The sequence below is a fragment of the Miniopterus schreibersii genome, assembly GCF_964146895.1.
Source record: "Miniopterus schreibersii genome assembly, chromosome: 2".
Taxonomy (NCBI): Eukaryota; Metazoa; Chordata; class Mammalia; order Chiroptera; family Miniopteridae; genus Miniopterus; species Miniopterus schreibersii.
This window is the reverse complement of record NC_138102.1, coordinates 43,445,774-43,464,699: the sequence shown is the minus strand read 5'-3', so window position 1 is coordinate 43,464,699 and position 18,926 is coordinate 43,445,774. Positions and strand designations below refer to the sequence as shown.

Sequence of the window (18,926 nt, the reverse complement as noted above, 5' to 3'; positions counted from 1 at the left end):
GTCTGGAAGACCTATCCAGTAAAGTCAGTGGGTTGTTAAAATCCCCTACTATGACTGTACTGCTGTTGATCTCTCCTTTAAAGTCCTCCAGAAGGTTGTTTTTTCCCCCCAAGTCTGTGTGAGAATTTTGTTCTGAGGTGGGTCTCTTCTAGATAGCGCATATTTGCGTCTTGTTTTCTTATCCATTCAGTTACCCTATGTCTTTTGATTGGAGCATTTAATCTATTTATATTTAAGGTTATTATTGATAGGTACTTAACTATTGCCATTTCATTTCTTTATGCCTATGTTTCTCATTATCTCTATTTCAGCTCCTTTATTTACAGAAGTCACTTTAACATTTCTTGCAGTGCTGGTTTGGTAGTGATAAATTTCTTTAGCTTTTTTTGTCTGGAGAGCTCTTTATTTCACCATCTATTTTGAATGATAGCTTTGCTGGATAGAGTAGTCTTGGTTTCAGATCCTTGTTTTGCATTACCTTGAATACTTCATGCCATCCCCTTCTGGCCTATAGAGTTTCTGATGAGAAATCAGCTGACAGCCTTATGGGAGCTCCTTTGTAGGTAACAGCTTGCTTTTCTCTTGCTGCCTTTAAGATTCTCTCTTTGTCTTGACTTTTTGGCATTTTCATTATGATGTGTCTGGGTGTTGGCCTTTTGGGTTCTTCTTGCTTGGGACTCCCAGTTTTTTGGATGGTCTCTGGTGCAGGCCAATGTCAGATGCTGTTTAGTGACTGGCCTTGAGTGCCTTGTTTGAAGTTTTCCACACTATACAGCTTCTGGTTTCCTCTGCTGGGGCTGGGTGTGTTTGGATAGGAAACAAGATGTGCTCCAATGTCTGCTTTCCCAAGTTCTGGGTCCAGAAGCAAATCAGGAAAAGACTCAAAGCACTCAGAGTCTGTTATTCAGTCTCTTAATGAACCACAGGCTATAGAAACTCCACAGGGTGGGGCCAGAGGTTTTCCAGCAGGGTGAGGCAATTGCTTCCCCCCAGGCAAAAGCTGCTTGGAAGGTAAATGTCTGCTGTATGGGAGAATGGCTCACCACAGGGGTCCAGATGGATGCCCTCTGAGATCTATTCCCCCAGCCAACAGCCCCTGGATTCTCCTTACACTGCTCTAGTCCACTCTGCCTTCCCTCTGCTGGAGCCCAAGGTGAGTGGCTGCACACAAAACTTTGTGCATTTGCTCCTTAAGAGGGTGCCTGCATTTCCAACTCTCTCTCCCTGACAGACAGAAACCCTGCTGCTTTTCACAGACAGATGTTGTGTGGGCACCTTACTCAGTTCTGGTGCTCTGGACTGGGGAACCCAGCTTGGGGTTTAAGCCCCAGAGTCCTCTGTTGGAACCCCCACAGCTGAGATATCCCTCTGGACCTTCAGCGGCTGCCTGTAGGAATCCAGCCTGCCCTCTCACACCTCTGCACTTCCCACCAGTCTTTATGTGGTTTCCACTTTAGGTCCTTGGTTATTAGGGTGCTCTCCAGCTCGTCTTCAGTTGCAGATGATTATTCAGATTGGTTTTTCTGTATTTTAGTTGTAATTCCAGTTTGGGCCTGGGAGAATGTCAGTGTAGCTTCCACTCAGTCCACTACCATCTTAGATCTCCATTACTCTTCATTTTTAACTACATTCAGTGTTCCTCTCCACTATTTAGTCCACATAAAGAGGTACCTTCTGTCAATTCAGACTCAAGCCCTCTCTGGTTTTATCATTTTATTTAGATCTTCTAATTATTAAATTGAATGTATTTAAAAATATACTTTGAGTGTTTATATGTATGTATGAGAGAAAGCAGGTGTATTTTCTCCAAGAAGTATTAAGTTAATGCTATAGTACAGAGCTAATTTTACACAAATTTGCTATAGGTCAATACAACATTCTCATGTGAAAGGAATAGCTAGCTTCAGTAACAACTAAATTAACCTTTTTGTCCTTACAAAGACTATATCTATATATGTAAATAAAATTAAATTATGTAATTGAGTATTTCCTTAATTTGTGAAATATATAACTACTAAAAGCAAACCAGAGAACTTCGTATTTGTACTGCTAGAGTTTGTGATATCAGGTAGATTATAACAGTGTGTTTCTTTTTTAGTTATTTACAACAAAATAAACAAGCAAATATTGAAAGTGGAATCATTGAATGTAAATTCAAATAGTATAGGTTTTATCTTTATGGATTTGCTATCACTAATCATATCTTCAGTGATATGGTGTAGCATGAATTCTGTGTCTAAATTTCATTATCCACAACACTATTTTATATTGATATATTACATTGTCTGTGCCTTAGGCATTGTTTTTATTTTCATAACACTTATACTTAAACCATTCTGTTTTTGAAAAACAGATTTTACCTCTGCATTTTACAGTACAATATAATTTCTTTTAATTTGGATCATTTCATATTCTTTAGGGAATTTAATTAGCAGTTTACTGTTCATATTATCATAATATTATCAAAATCTTTATTAAATATTAATATATTAACTTTTCAGTGAAAAAAATATGTTGCTTTATGTTGGGTTTAATGAAGTACTTTTCCCAGAAAGCTTGAAATAAAAACTTAATTTTTTTGCCACATTTCAACCTGACATCATGTTGGCTGTTGATTAATTATATTAGACTCAGATAATGTCATTTGTCAATGTTTTTAATGGTCAGCCTACTTTTGGATTATTTCTTCCATGTTTCAGACTATAAGTAGAGGGTTTCCTTAAATTTTATATTATGACAACATGTAAATATGTCTAATCCACCCATGCTCAACTAAATATGACCTTTTTGCTTGGGTTTGACACTTGTCATATGTTCTTTATCCACAGATAATATTTAGTTATCTCATTTGGTTAATAGGCTATATACTTATTAGTAGTGACTGCTTATTCAACTTTGTTTCTTTAGCAAAATTAGCTTAGTTCTTATCATGTAATAGATGCTCAATAGACGCAATGGATATTTATAGAATTAAACTTGGTGAAAGCAGCATCAAACAAATATAAACTATAGCTATCAAAATGTATATAGCATGTGTGAAGCACTACAAAAAAGATGAAGTATCAAAGTATATATTTCAAATTATTTGAGACAAGTCTTAAGAGAAGCAAGAAACTAAGAATGCCTGAAAGTATCACATCAATGACAAACAGCAAGAAAGGTGGGTTATTAAATCACCTAATTTTCGGAGGCACACAAAAATAATAAGTATTTTGGGAGCCCCAAAAATCAGTTGCTGGGGGGTGGGAAAGGGTGGACTGGGTCATTGGGGAGAAAAAGGAACATCTGTAGTATTTTAAACAAAAATAAACACAAGTAAATAAATAAAGGAGTTGCTAAACAAAGAAGAGCAAAGATTAGAATTTAAATGTCATATGTCTTAAGGAAATCTTCACATAGAATATTAACTTCCTTAAGATTTGTTAGACATTGATTTTCTTATTTTTTTTTTTTTATGTTTGTCCTCATATATTTGTGACTCTCAGACCTAGAGGAGAAGCTCTCAGAGGGGCCAGCCTGCGTCTTTGGCAGTCTGTCCCTGGCGTTTTTTTTTGGACTCCTTCATTCTCCTGGCCAAAAGTTTAGGTATTCTGCAGCCTCTTCCTTATTTTCCTTAGTCCGCTGTTTCTTCAGAGCCATACCCCAACGTTTGTGTTGTAGGACACGTGGAGTAATGAGATGCTGACTCTTGGGTGCTTTAGTCCAGGTTTCTTACCTTCTCTGTTCAGGAGCTTTCTCACAGCACATTGGTGAACATTATCTTCTTTAGAGAGACTGAAAAGCTTGCAGACTTCTCTAGCTCTTTTGGAGCCCAGGCGATGAGGCACAGCAGTATCAGTGAGCCCAGGAATATCTTTCTCCCCTTTTTTTACAATGGCCAAGTTGAGATTGGCATCCACAGTGCAGCCCGGACAGATCTGCGCTTCCTCTGTCCTGTCCTCCTTGGTCTGTAACAGGGATGCCCCTACTCAGCAGCAGGCGGACACGGCCATGGGACAGGACACCCTGCTTCCTGGGGAAACCTTGTTTGTCGTTCCCACCGCTGATTCGAGCCACATAACCCTTCCATTCCTCACCCAGAGCGTCAGAAACTTCTGTGGCCATATGCTTCTCATAAAAGGTACAGAGTTTGCGTTCATTGGCCACTTCAATGAGTTTCTGGCAGCCAGTGGCTGGGAAAGGAACATTCAGCTTCGTCCTGAAGCAGCGACTGCTTCCGAGGCACCATGAAAAAGACAATATTTATCTTTAAAGAATAATCATATCTCAGGATTTTACACTCACTCAACAAAGGGTGGCAGATGTCCTAAACCCTCTGACAAAAACAAAAAAATTGGGGGAAATGACAGAAAGAACATCAACAGGGTATGCAATAAAGTTTTTTTGGTTACAAATAATTTTTATTTATAAATTCAGTATATAAATAAAAGTTTATCACTTCAGAAATGCTTTTGTGCACCAACATATTAAGGTAGGAGTTTTAATAGGAATATAAAGGCCATACTCAAAAAATACTTTACTTGGATGTAGAAAATCTATTCCATGTATATTAGTCTGTTTACATAAACCTTCATGACTTATGCATTTGTACACTAATGACTAAGAAACTATGTTTAGTGTGCTCCAGAGTTTTCAGGGTTCCCAGCAAGATTTAAAGCTTTATTGTTCCCAAATTAATCTTAATCTTTATAGAAACTCTCTTTAATATGTAATTCATAGTACCTTGAGAGAGAACATTGTACCACTGGGTGAAATAATGGTCCAATGGGAAACTTTGTATAGCAACACCATATATATATATATATATATAGTCAATTTATGATTATACATGAGTGGGTACAGTTTGAAGGTCTCTTTAGATTTTAAATGGTCTCATTCTTTGTTGTTGTCATAGATAATGTTGTTTGTCACTACTGAGCCACAGAAAGCTGAGATGTCATAAAAGTTTATATTGTTTTTCTGAAGCCCAAAATAAGTCCCATAATAACTAACACATGTGAATATTTCCAATACATTTATTTTACATATAATAAATATTTAATTATAAAATTAATTTTATTTATAAAAATATTTTTAAATCTGTATTTTGAATACTATGAATTAATAAACAAATAGGCAGACAAACCTATAGAAAATTGGCATGGCATATCACAAGAGAATAAATGACATTCATTATGGAAATGGGCAGAGGCATTAAATAGGAATAGATGGAAAAAATTAAATGACTAAATGCTATACATGAAGATTGTATCATTACTAATACATTGATAAATATGAGTTAAGATGAGATGATGCCTCAAAGCTATCAATTCATAAAACTTTCAATGTTGGATAATACACATATTGGTGGTGGTATTGGGAGAATGGTACTATGATCCACTGCTGGTAAGCATTGGAACTGGTACATATATTATAAGAAATAATCTGATATTTAGTTGAACCAATATGTGTTTATTCCAAGGCTCCAAATCCATCACTTGATTTATACTACAAAAATTTTTCATAAGTTCCACACTGTCAAAGAACAAAAATTTTATAATAATGTTGCTTGTGGTGGAAGATACTTGGATGTAACCTAAATGCCCTTACTAGGGAAGTAGATACATAGCTAAATGTTTTAAAGAGAAAAAAAAGAGAAGAGTATGTGTTGTGAAAAAGTATAAAATCGATGGTAATTTATAACATGATATCATTATGAAAATTAAAAGCAGACACAACAAATAATACTATATACTGGAGTGGTCAAAGTAGGTTTACAGTGTTGATGTTAGAAACATCCAAACCTGAAAGAATTTTTGAGTTTATTTGAGCCCACTGACAATTGCTGGGAAGCAAAATCTCAGTGGACTGAGAAAATGCTCCAGAGAACGGCAGTTTTGTACCTTATCCTATACATTACAATCAAAAGGGGAAACCCAGAGGGGTTACATGAAATCCACTGGTGATAGATTAGGGAGGCGGGAGAAAGCACAACGGGGAAATCTCTGGGATTGGATAAAAAGTAAAATGAATAGCCATGTACTTCTTTTATATAGGTAAGTCTAGGATAGTTAACAGTTAACATTTAACATGATAACAATAACAGTGAGGGGCTTTGTGGTCTCCTGCTTTGGTGGGAGGTTATGCCCTGAGGGGATCTGGAAAAAAGAAACTACTCTGATATTCCAAAGGTATGTTATCATAGATGAAAAAAGACAATAAACAGGCTCAGTTAATGTAAAGATCTACCTTTGTTAAAGGAGATACTGTTGTAGGACATGACTACCTGCCATGACTCGCCTATAATTAAAAAGTTTTCCTTTCAGTCCATCCTATGTGGTTACTTTAGGTCTCTGAGATTGTAAGGATCACCATGCAGGTCTCCCCTGAGTGTGTCAGGGGAGTGTGTCAGTTTAGTCTGTGGCTACCTTTTCTTCCACAACAGCTGTAATACAAATAAATAATATAAAAATTAATAAATAATAATACAAGAATAAGTTCTGTTTCACATACAACTATAAACCTACTTTTGCCCACACCGCATTTAAGGCCACTTATATTTTATATTTTAATGGGGACATTAAAATATAGGATGAGCTGGGCCATGTTTCTCAATGATAGCATTGCTGGGTAGAGTAATCTTTGGTTGGAACATCAATGGGAAGGATTTACCCCCGGGTTGATCAGCTGCAAGGACTGGCTACAACCACTGGCGCCTACCTTGACCACCGTGGAGGATCAGCTGTGCAGGGTCCCGCTTCAAAGAGCAGCACTTGCTTCAACAGGGCTCTGGTGCCCGCAGATTTGCCCCTTGAGTGTGTCACTTGTGGAGGTGGTTGAGTCATGGTGCTTTGTCATGGTCTGAAACTGTCCACTAGATATGACAGCTCCGGTGCTTCCTAAGAAGTGCAGGCCAAGGCCAGCCGCCACCTGTGCCCTGCCTGAGGCCATCTCACATGAGCCATAAAGCGATCTGCAGATGGCTGCTACTTGAGCTGGGCTTGGAGGTGCCCAGGCAAGACCAAGCTGAAAACCAAGGCTGGCTGCGGCTAGTGCCAGGCCTGGGGCCACTTAGTGAGGTATGGGCTTCCTGAGGCCAGATGCTGCCTGTTTGAGAGGTTTTAGGAAAATGTGAAGCATGTGCCAAGACGGGCCATACATATGAAAAAGTGATTAGAAACAGTTTGGGCAGGCCCAAAAGTTGGGTGGGGTGGGACATCTGGGAATCACCAGGGCTAGGCAAACAGTGTGAGCCAGGTTGATGGAATCTCAGATATGGTGCCCACCTGCCCGACCTGTGGGGGTAAGGCTCATCGAAGGAACAATGGCCTCTACCAATACTTCTGTCTGGAAGAAAGCTGCCAAGTGCCTCAGCTCTTGCCCTGAGGATGGACAATTCAGTTCCTCCCCTTATGTCTCTGGTGCCTTTCAAGCTGCTTCCCCCACCCCGGAGCCCATAGAGTGTGAGTCCAGGTTAGTCCATGCATGGATCCCTGCCTGAAACTCTAGCAGATTTCTTTCTCCCTCAGCCTCCCTCACTGCTGGTTTTTACAGCCAGAGGTTATTGGGGCTTCTTTTCCTGGCACTGTGACCCTGGGCTGTGGGGCCTGGTGTTGGGCTGGGACCTCTTGCTCCTCAGGGAGGACTTCCACAGCTGATATATCCCTCTCAATTTTTATCCGTGGGTATGAGACCAGCCCATTCCATGTCTCCGCCTCTCCTATCAGTCTCCATGTAGCTTTTTTATTAATTTCCTAGTTGTAAGACTTCCGTTCAGCTTGATATCAGGTGGTTCTGAATGATGGCTGTCCTGTAGTATAGTTGTAACTTTGATATTGTTGTGGGGGGAGGCGAGTACCATGTTTACTTACACTGCCATCTGCACCGAAGTGAGAAATGTTACATTTAAATAAAAATTGTGAGCACATCAGGTAACAATTCATTATTTGAGGAATCTGTTTTTTCTTTCTCTTTGTGGATCTAAACTAAAAATGGAATGAAAAAGCAGAATTATTATGATAAGCACTATGAGAGAAAATATTGAAAATGCCTATTACACATAACAATGTATAGAATTTACCCAAAGGAAAACTGAAAATGAGTTGAGTTTGAGAAGTCTCCAGAGAATGCAGAGGACCAGTAAAATAATATATAAATGCAATAAATAAAAAGGACAGTCAATAGAAATCAAACATATGGGTAACTAACATACTCAAGTTAGACAGCAAAAGAATGGCACAGAAAACCATTCAAAGTTATGAAGAATGAAGGTTGAGTCTGTAGAGTCATATGTATCACCATGTTTCAGGAAAATTTAATAAAGTCAAATCAAATCAAAATATATTCTGGTAATATACTAAATCTCAGAGATGAAGAAAAAACATTATGGATATGGGGGCAGGAAAAGAAAGTTACCCAGAAGGAATAAAATTCACAATATCCGCACAGGTATTTTCAATATCACACAATAAAAAATATTTCTGGGAAATATTTCCAAGAGAATAATACAAACCACCAAAAGATTACTCAGAGTAACATAATTAAAAATTTACACCTTTTATTGAAAGGTCACAACAAATACAGAAATGTAAATCATATAAGCAAAGATGTTATCACTAGGCTTCACAAATTACAGGACCAAATGTAATTTTTTATAATTCAATAATAGTACTTACGCGTTGCAGATCATTGCAATACATGTATCAGCAATAAACTTGCAATGTAAAAGTTAAATTTACAAAAGAATTGTTACTATTTAAAATTCTCTTATAAAAAAAATAATAAAAAATAAAATAAAATTCTCGTACCTTCTCACTTCTCAAACTCTTTGAATCTTGAACGTTTTGCTGTTAAACTCTACCACGAGTAGTTTAATTTGAGCTGAGGGTAAGTCATGTTATGCTTACTAGGTTCTGCTGTGAATTCTGCCAGTTTGGTAATAAGAAGCACATTTGTGATAAATTTATTTGATACCACAATATAATTGGGAAGTATTCTGGAAAAGGAGTCAAACTACTTATTGGTCAAATATCAAAAGTTATGTAAAATTTTTGTTCATCAATGTGAGACTTCATATCCTCCCAATAATTATTGTACCCACCTGGCAACATATATAGTTATTACAATATTATGGACTATATCTCCTATGCTGTACTTTACATACACATGACTATTTTGTAACTACCAATTTGTACTAATCTCTTTAACTTTTTCACTCAGTCCCCGAAGCCCCCCATTAATCAAACCTCAGTTTGTTCTCTGTATCTATAAGTCTGCTTTTGTTTTGTTTGTTTATTTTGTTCTTTAGATTCCACATATAAGTAAAATCATATGGCATTTATCTTTCTATGGCTAACATTTCACTTAGCATAATACCCTCTTGATCCAATTAAGTTGTCACAACACCATTTGTTCTTTCAATAAATGTGCTTAGATCATTATTTTGTCACAAGTGTCCTAGATGATGCTGTCTATTTAGTTGTATTTATTAGACAGTGTTGGTGCATCAGGAACATGTGGGTGTAGATTAAAGAGGGAAATAAATATGGAAAAAACTACGTCAGCTGAAGAGATTGATTTTAATTTTTTTAAATGAAGATTTTGTTTGGATTTTATATTAACCATATTGCTACACTTCTTTATAAAACAATTTTCACTTGGAAACAATCTCAAATTTACAGAAGAGTTGGAAATATATTTTGTAAAAGATATACCATATATTCTTTTACCAAAGTCCATTTATTGATAAAATTTTATTTATTATTCTGTCTCTCTGATGATTTTTATTTAAATGAGCACCTTTCTCATATTTGTCAACATGTGATAGCACAATGTTTTATTTATTCCAATATGATTTAATGAGATAAAAGTATAGAATGATTTTCCAGTGCCAGGCTGCTAAATATTCTTTATTTGGTTTTGATTTATGTTTAAAGAGATTGTAAGCTGTTAGTAGTGTTTTCTCATATGTATGTCAAGTACATAAGAGATTAAATTAAAACATAAGGGTAATATTCTTGGTTTGTAAGGCAGAACCACTTAAACTATTCCCATTAAGATAGTGATCTGTGAAAATGGGAAGTGTCTATGTTCTGTGAATGATATTAAATCATGATATCAAAGAATTCAAGTCATGTAAAAGTTTAGCTTTAGAGAGCAATGTAAACAAAACCGTGGATCAGGGAACTAGAGGGCCTCCTTCTGTCACATAGGGCTCAAGTTAACAACATAATGACTGGAATACCTTTGCAAGAACTCTAGTGTCCAGTTCAGAAGCTATATTACCCAGACCAATGTAAAACCAAAAAGGATTCCATCAAAAGGGGTAGGAAATTGTGTGGCATTTTGTGCATTTCACCCTGCCCCACCCACTGTCTGTGTGGTAAAACCAGGAAACCTCCCACACTAGGTATCCTTTCTTAGAACAAAAGAGTGGACCATGAGTCCAATCTCCTTGCTAGTCTGGGGCTGTGTGAAGGACTGTTGTCTGCCTCCCCTGACTGCAGCATTGGCAGGACTAGAGGCATTATTTCGAAGTCCCTGGAAACAGATTGTGGTTGTAGTCAGAGCCGCAGTTCCACAGGCAGACAGCAGGTGGAGCAAGAATAATGGACTTCTGAGAAGCATTGATAAATTGTTGAGGTAATTTGAGCCAACTAAAAGCACATGCACATGCTCAGAGAAGATACATAGTCAGAAAAGATTTGAGAATTCCTAGACCTCTCTCTAGCTAGGGTGATCAGTGGAGGTCTTCCCATGCACTAAGACAATCCATAAATACCTGGAAGGTGGTGGTTTTTTTAAATGCTGAAGTCTCAACTAAAACCTAACAATGCATAAAAAAGAAATGTGGAGACATGACCCAATCAAAGGAACAAAATGAAACTCCAGAAACCAACCCTACACAAATCAAATCTATGACCTGCCTTACAAATAATTTAAAATAACTATCTTAGCCCAGCCGGCATGGCTCAGTGGTTGAGCATTGATCTATATGATCCAGGAGATTATGGTCAGGGCACATGCCCAGGTTTGGGCTTGATCCTCATTGGGGGGGGGGGGGGGTGTGCAAGAGGCAGCCAATCAATGACTTTCTCATCATTGATGTTTCTCTTCTCTCCCTCTCCCTTCCTCTCTCTGGAATCAATAAAGATATTTTTAATATTTTATTTAAATATTTTTAAATAAAATAAAATAACTATCTTAAAGATGCTGAATGAGCTAAAAGAGATCACAGATAAACACCCAAACAAAACCAGGGAAATGATGCATTAACAAAATGAGAATAACCAAGAAAGAGACAGAAGCTATAAAAAAAAGAACCAAAAGAAGTTCTGGAACTGAAAAATATAGTAACTAGAAAAATTCACTAGATGAGTTTAACAGCAATCTTGATCAGTCAAAAGAAAGAATAAATCAATGAACTGAATCAGGGAATCAAAATCAAATCAGTAAATTTGAAAATAGGTTTTTTGAAATTATCTGAGGAAAGAAATAAGCATACAAATCCAAGAAGCTCAATAAATCCCAACTAGAATAAATCCAAAGAGACTCACATTGAAATATATTATAATCGAAGTATAGGCAGACAAAAGAAAAAAAGACATCCTTGAAAGCAACAAGAGAAAGGTGGCTTGTCATAAACAAGGGAGCTTGAACATGATTAACAGCAGATTTCTCAGCCAAAATTTTGCAAGGCAGAGGGGAGTGGGATGGTATATTCAAAGTGTTGAAAGAAAACTGTTCACCAAGAATACTGTATCTGGCAAAAATGTACTTTAAAAAAAAAGGAGAAACTAAGACTTTACAAAAAGAACAAAAGATGACAGTGTTCATTATCACTAGACCTGCTCTTTAACAAAGGTAAGAGGGAGTCCTTCAAGGTGAGAGCAAAGGATGCTAGACAGCAACATGAAGCTACACTAAAAGTTAAGGTTATCTGATAAAAGTAAATTCATGGACAAATATAGTGGTAGGGACCTCTTCTTCTAGTCTACCAGGTTCGTGTCTCGTGGAGTCGAAGAATGAATTCATGGACAATCGTGCAGCAAGCAAAGCAGGGATTTTATTGAGAGGATAGACAAAAGCTCCCACAGCGGAAGGAGTCCTCAACGGGAGGCCTTTGAGGCCTCCTAGTCAAAAAGTTTACATCCATTCATGGGTAGTTTCACTGGTTGTCCAAAGTGTCCAGTCCTAGCAACATCCTACCAGCATGTGGGTACTCCCGCCATCCAGGTTCAGTCTTTGGGCAAAGTTGTTTTTCTGTGTGGTTTTGTTGAGTCAACTTGCCCCCTCCTCTTGTCCCTTCCTGTTCTCCTTGCCCTTTCCTGTGCCTTTTCAAAAATGCCAAACATGTCATGTAGTTCCTTATTTATTACTTCCTTGACCCAATCTCCCTAACCGCCTTAATTTAAATCTAACTCCTCAATAGTAAACTATATTAATGCAAATGTGATGCAAAAATTTACTTTTAATGCTTGTGTAAAATTTAAATTCATTAGGGCAACATTGGTTAATAGTGGTTACCATGGTCTGTGGGAGAGGGAAAAAGGAATTGTTGCTTAATGGCTCTAAAGTTTCAGTTTTTCAAGATGAAAGAGTTCTGGAGATACGTTTTTACAATGAAGTGGTAAACTTTATGATGTGTTTTTAGTACAATAAATAATAATAAAAATAAAATATGGGAGGCAACCGATTGATGTTTCGCACATCGATGATTCTCTCAAAAAAAAAAAAAAATTAAGTAGTATGACAAAGATTTTATAACTGTGTACTGCTAATCTTTGGATTATTGGTATAGTCTGAATTATAATGAGAAATTGCAGAGGCAAGAATGAAAGAAACAGCTGCTGGATCTGAGATCTTATTTTCATAAAGTGAAGTTGTTAGTTCTACTCAGATAAGCCAAGCACTTACATAAAAACAGCTTCAGGATTATTTTAAAAATACAAACCTATATTAAACTAGATAGTGAAGAGTTAACATGAATTGATATTATAACTATTCCAAAGTTTTAAAAGATATAGTTATTTGTGAACACAATTCAAAAATCCTCTAACAGATTCCAAGCTTAATACAACTTACAAAAATTAAGCTGGCTGAAAAACTAGACAAGTGCTCCAGATTCCTAGGAAATTGGAGATTTATTAAAGTAGAAGCACTGGTAGGTCATTCCCAGTGAATTGCTTGCTGTCTGCCAGGAAGACAGAGGATTCGCTCCAGGAGATGTGGGTCCCAGTGAAAATTCTCAGTGAAGAATTTTCATCCAAGTTTAGGTCTGAGTTGTAATAAAAAAGGAGGATCTATAGTAGAAAATGTAGACTCCACTACACATAGTGATATGGAAATGTGAGAGAGCTGTGAGACAGGGAGCATCCCTTAAGGTCAAGATGTCAGCATTGAAGACCAATAATTAAGGAAAATGAGGCTAGGGTATGAAATCAGATTAGTCAAAAAAGAGAACATGCAAATCTTATCTAGTAAGAGATCTATGAAAGAATATGGATGCAATAGTCAAGATTACTGCTAGAAGCCTGCCTTGTCTAATAAAAGCTTATTTCTTCAGAACAAAAGGGCAACAAAAATAAAGTGGATCCTGACATTTTTCTCTTTCTAGAAGACAGATCTGAGTTTTGGAAGCCAGAATGTATTTAGGAGATGAATAACTATTAAATTGTTAACAGCCAAATGTCCAGCCTGTTTCTTAGGAATCTTGGTTCAAATAGAATTTTCTTTACTATCTTATTAACTTAGATGATCTTAATTAAATCTATATCTATGGTCAATTGTTTAAAAAAGCCTGGAGTTTGGTTATCTCTGAAATACTAAATAAGTATTACTTACTCCTACTTGATATTGACTAGTTAATACAAGCATATTTTAATGAACTATTGTTGGGGGCAGAGATGTTAATCATGCTCTGTTGACTGTGATTATGAAAGGGAGGAGGGCATCTAATAGGAATAGGAGCATAGTTGTTTAATGATTATTCACCTTACTAGCTATATATAAGAAGTTTTCCTACAGACCTTGGGAAACTGGAGGTTGTGCTTCAAGAAGAAAAACAGTGCTTGTAAAAAGATAAGAGACACATTGAGGCCTGGATGGGTCCACTGTTCGGAAAAGAAAATGCATTTTAAGAACAAAGGACAGGATGTGCTTCGATTTGGTTGCTGTGCCTGGAGCCTGATCCCCGCTCTGGGATTTTGCCTCAGGAATGCTGACCATTCTTAGGTCCCAGGAACTGGTTAACTGGGTTTTAACACCACTGAACATTAACTACCTTTTTATCAGACTTCCAAGATCCTGGAAGGAGACACACAGACCACAGACCCTGCAGCCATCCTCCCCTGCCCACTTCCCCCCTTGCATGCAGCCTTTCTCCCTCATCCCTATATAACCAACCAGCTAATAAGGGAAGGGCAGAGACGATTTTATGTGGACAAGTCCCACTGCTCTCCCATTTTGCTGGCAATAATGGAATTAAACGCTTATATATGATTCAACCTTTTCCCTGCTGAATTGGCTGAAGTAGTGACAGGCAGCCAGGACCTATTGAGTCCAGTTTCACTATCACTTCTCTAATATAAGATACCATTGACTGCAAGGGACCCTACTTTGTGACACTAATAGAAAACACTACATATATAATATTGGGAAAAATTCCAACTACATTGCATTTTTATATTATACGTAAAGAAAGAACTCATTCACGTCTATGTAGACCTAGATACTGATTATGTATCATTCTTATGTATACATAAGGAAGTAAAATATAAACTAAATAAATGGATTAAAGTATGTCTAAAATTTCTTTTCACTCAGAGTTAGCAGTGTTCACATTTATCTAAGAAATATCATCTTCAGGGACATCAAGAGAGTTGGTCTGCCACATTTCTTAAAATGACATTTCACTATTGTCTTGGGGGCTTTATTCCCAGCTGTTAGCACCTATCCTGAAAGTTCCATTCTCATGCACACACAATGACAACACATTCCACCTGCTGCCTGTGATTGTAAAAGTAAGCCTAATTTCCAGCATACTTAACTGGCAAATTGGGGAAAAAGTGAACTAGAAATTCCTAGCTCAATAGTTTTCTTTTTCTCTTAGCTACCTCCCTGCAGATCACACAGAGTCCTCTCTAATCCTCATGTGAAAGGTTTGTAAGGGAGGGGACCCCAAGGTGGTAGTCTACGGTGGAGTTAGTGTATTATGAAGTCCACTTGCCTACAGATACATGCCATCTTATGAAAATGTTCTTCTCATTTGGGTTTATTTCCTAGTAGGTTTAAAATATGATCAGGGAGAGTATTTTCCTTTAAGATGAGAATAAATAAAATGTAAGTACCACTTTAAATATTTTACAAGGCCATTGCCTGCAGGTTGCAATTTTGAAAAGAAGGTGATACGTTATGGAGAGTGGAGAGATTATTAGATGGCAAATATAAAACCCTGAAATGGAGGTTTTTAAAATTTGTAGTAACAATAAGGTTATTTGAATAGGAATTCATTTCAGGTGGTCAAACTTTTCATTTACAGTCTCCAGTTCAATTCTTTAAATATAAGATCTTTAATTGCCATTTATTGTTAGACATTTGGGAATAAAATGTAAAGCAAAATAGACCTGAGAACAGTTCCCTTTCCAGGGGAAAACACACACAATTAAGCAATAGATGTAAAATACAGTATATTCTAATAGTAATAGGTTGCTATGGGATCATATACTATTATAGCAATATCTCTATGTCTCCAAATGCACAGTATGAACAGTGTCATTTTATTTGCTAAAATTAATTTATGTTTTTTCTATAAGCATTCAGTGCCTCCAGGCCCTTCAGAAATGTTCTATAATTAATTCTTGGGGTACTTTGTGTGGGTTTATATTGTGATAGAATCATTCAGTCAAAGAAAATTTCTTAAGTATCTATAATGAGCATTATTACACTTCTTGCATTTTTTATAGCCCAAAGACATTGCAAGACATAAGCCATCTTGAGTCTTGGGCAATGGCAAAAAGCAAAGTCCAGGTTCTGAGAGCTAGGGATCCAAAACTCCTCTCGTGATTCTCCCTTCCCAGTGAATTTTTCCATATAATTATTTGCAGGGCCCATTCTCTTCCTTCTACTCTTCCCAAAATACTCTTTTTTACTGAAAGTCCATTCCTCCTCAATGGTTTTAAGATTTTTAAGACAAAATCCCAGAAGTCCTGCTGAACTTATTCCTACTGGCAGGCAACTCCCCTGAGGCAGAAAGGTGAAGACCTGCTGTTCAAAAAATCATGGAGAAAGAGAAGGAAGGAAATGTGGTTAGGCAGGAAGAAAAAAGTTTCCCAAATTATATATAAAAATATGATCTGGCCACATGAGTCTAGGGATGGACAGGAAAAATTATATTTAATCTGATAATTGAAGTAGGAGGGCCAAAATTGTTTGACAGAGGAAAAAATGCTGGTTTGAGAATCCACAGGCTAGAGAAGACATTTTGTCCTTGTAGATAAGAGAATTTCAAAATAACCGTAGCTTAGAATGTAAGAGGAGGTAAGAATGAGGGATGAAGCCCTGACCGGTTTGACTCAGTGGTTAGAGTTTCCGCCCTTGGACTGAAGGGTCCTGGGTTTGATTCCGACCAACGTGGCACCTACCTTGGTTACAGGCTCCATCCCCACCTCAGGTAGGGATAAAAAAAAGAGTTAGGGATGGAGAAAAATAAAGACAGGCAAGATAAACAGGCTATGACCCATATTAAGCAGTTTTAATTTTAAGGGCAATTGGAATGTTTTGAAAATGTTTAAAGCAAGGAAAAGACAAGGTTGACTTGCATTTTAGAAGTCTCACTCTGGTTTCAAGTCAGAGGGAAAATCCTCATACCTCTCACTTCTAAATGCTTCTTTTCTCTCATAGCTTTTATTGGACTATCTCCCCACCTGCTATTTATTATATAATATATATTGCAATTCAACCATAAAAATTAAATATCTTAGCATAATATTTTAGGATATTAAACTGATTTTTTTCTATCCTCAGTAATTCCTGGTTCATTCTTGTTCCAGATTTTTCATATCAAACTCCATGCCTGATAAATTCTGATCCAAGCTTATTCCATACAGGAGAAAAAGTATTCTATTCATTATTAATACGTCATTAGAATTTCAAACATAAAAACAAATATTTTTAATAAAATTAGTTATAGAATCCTTGAGTTTAATTTTAAGAAACAAACATTCAATAAATACTTGTTGAACGACAAAAACACAGCTTTAAGAATGTGTCCTTTTATTTAAAGATTACCATATTACTTCTAGAGAGGGACATTTTAAAATATAGTTTTTTCCATTTTAATTGTAATAGCTCTCACTATAGGGCAACACATCTATGCTTTTGTATCAAACTTAATTCAAGTCTACCTGCTTTTTCCCCACTCCATTGAGTATAATTTTCAGTAACCACTCAACAAATACTCCTGGGTATTAATATGTAAATGAAGGCTGATTATAACAATCACTTCAAAAGAGCTTTTTAGGCATCTGTATATTTCTTCTTAATCTTACTTTTTTAGGAATGAAGTAGATGTTTCAGGGGGGTTTTAAGTTCCTGAAAAGCCAAAAGGCTTTATGTTATTGGCTCCCTCTCCTCAACCCTTCAGTCTCTGACCTCATGTATCCTCACTCAGCACTGCCTCACCTTCCACACTTACAGAACCTCCCAGATATTCAAGGAAATGCCCCCACACTCCTGGCTCAGGACCTTTGAACTTGCTGTCTCTCTGTCTGTAGGCAACACTTGTCTTCAAATGTCCACACCACTTGCTCCCGGACTTTCTTCAAGTCTTTGTTCCAAAGCTCCTTTCTCAGTGAAGCATTTTCTAACCACACAAAATCAAATTACAGCAACAACCTCTAGTGTACTACTGGAGTCCTTATACCCTTTTCATGATTTTCTAAGTATTTATCACTTTTAATGTGTTTTTTTTTATTTTTATTTTTGCTCTCCCTCTTTAAAATGCAAATTTCCTGAGATTAAAAAAATTATGGCTCTGTTCACTGTTGTGTGTTCAAGGCTTAGAGAAGTGCTTGTGATGTAGGCCATGGGAACTGTACCAGGTGTTAGGCCCTTGGGTTCAGACCAAACCTGGGTTCAGAAACATTGGTACTTGGGTTCTGGCTAGGAAAAAGTTCAAAGCCAAGACCCAAACTGCAAGAGAACATTTATTTGTAAAATGACAGAGGTGGAAGAAGTAATATTTAGAAGAAAGGGGCTTAGTAGGAAACAAGTTATAGAGGCAAAGGAAGGGCCTTTGGGGCTTGGGAGAGAGGAAGCTAATGGTAATGTGGGGTGGGGGTAAGGGGGGAGGTGGAGAGAAGGGAAAGGCAAAAGGAAAGGGAAGGGCAAAGGCAAGGGCAGCTCCCAGGAGGAGAGTGCTAGGTCCTCCATTCTAATGTTTTGGGTTTTTAAAAAATATATATCTTTATTGATTCCAGAGAGAGGAAAGGAGAGGGAGAGAGAGAGATAGAAACATCAACGATGAGGGAGTCATTGATCGAGCCCACAACCCCGGCATGTGCCCTGGCCGGGAATAGAACCCCGATCGCCTGGATCCCCGCTGAGCCATGCAGGGCTGGGCTCTAATGGTTTTAAGTGAGGAGATTTTAGGGACGGTCCCAGGGGATGATCTAATTATAATACTCAGCAGTTTTCCAGGTGTGTCCTTTCAGGGTTGTGGTCTCCAATGACTGATTGGTCAGCATCAAGGTGGGGGGCATTATCCAATGCAGATGCCTCTGAGGTCAGTCATGGCAGGTTTTGCTGTTTTTCTGTGCCTGGATCTAGAATATGACTGAGGCCTAGATGTTATCTCTAGGGAGGAAAGGTCAGGGGGTCCAAACCTCAAGACTCTTGTTAGGGGAGGAAAGGCCACCCTGGGGGAGAGGTCCTACCCTACAGTTGTCTTT

At 37.4% G+C, this 18,926-nt stretch overlaps 1 long non-coding RNA gene and 1 pseudogene across 2 annotated transcripts in view; one reads left to right on the top strand and one right to left on the bottom strand.

Moving 5' to 3' along the window:
* The window catches only part of LOC308552391, a 49,798-nt gene that overhangs the window by 6,429 nt on the left and 24,443 nt on the right, over positions 1 to 18,926 (top strand). The window lies entirely within an intron of this gene.
* On the bottom strand, positions 3,465 to 6,824 carry LOC308553520 (small ribosomal subunit protein eS6 pseudogene; annotated as a pseudogene). The gene is made up of 3 exons: positions 6,700 to 6,824; positions 6,408 to 6,424; positions 3,465 to 4,246 (listed from the first exon to the last, which is right to left on the bottom strand). The product of its transcript is annotated as a small ribosomal subunit protein eS6 pseudogene (transcript).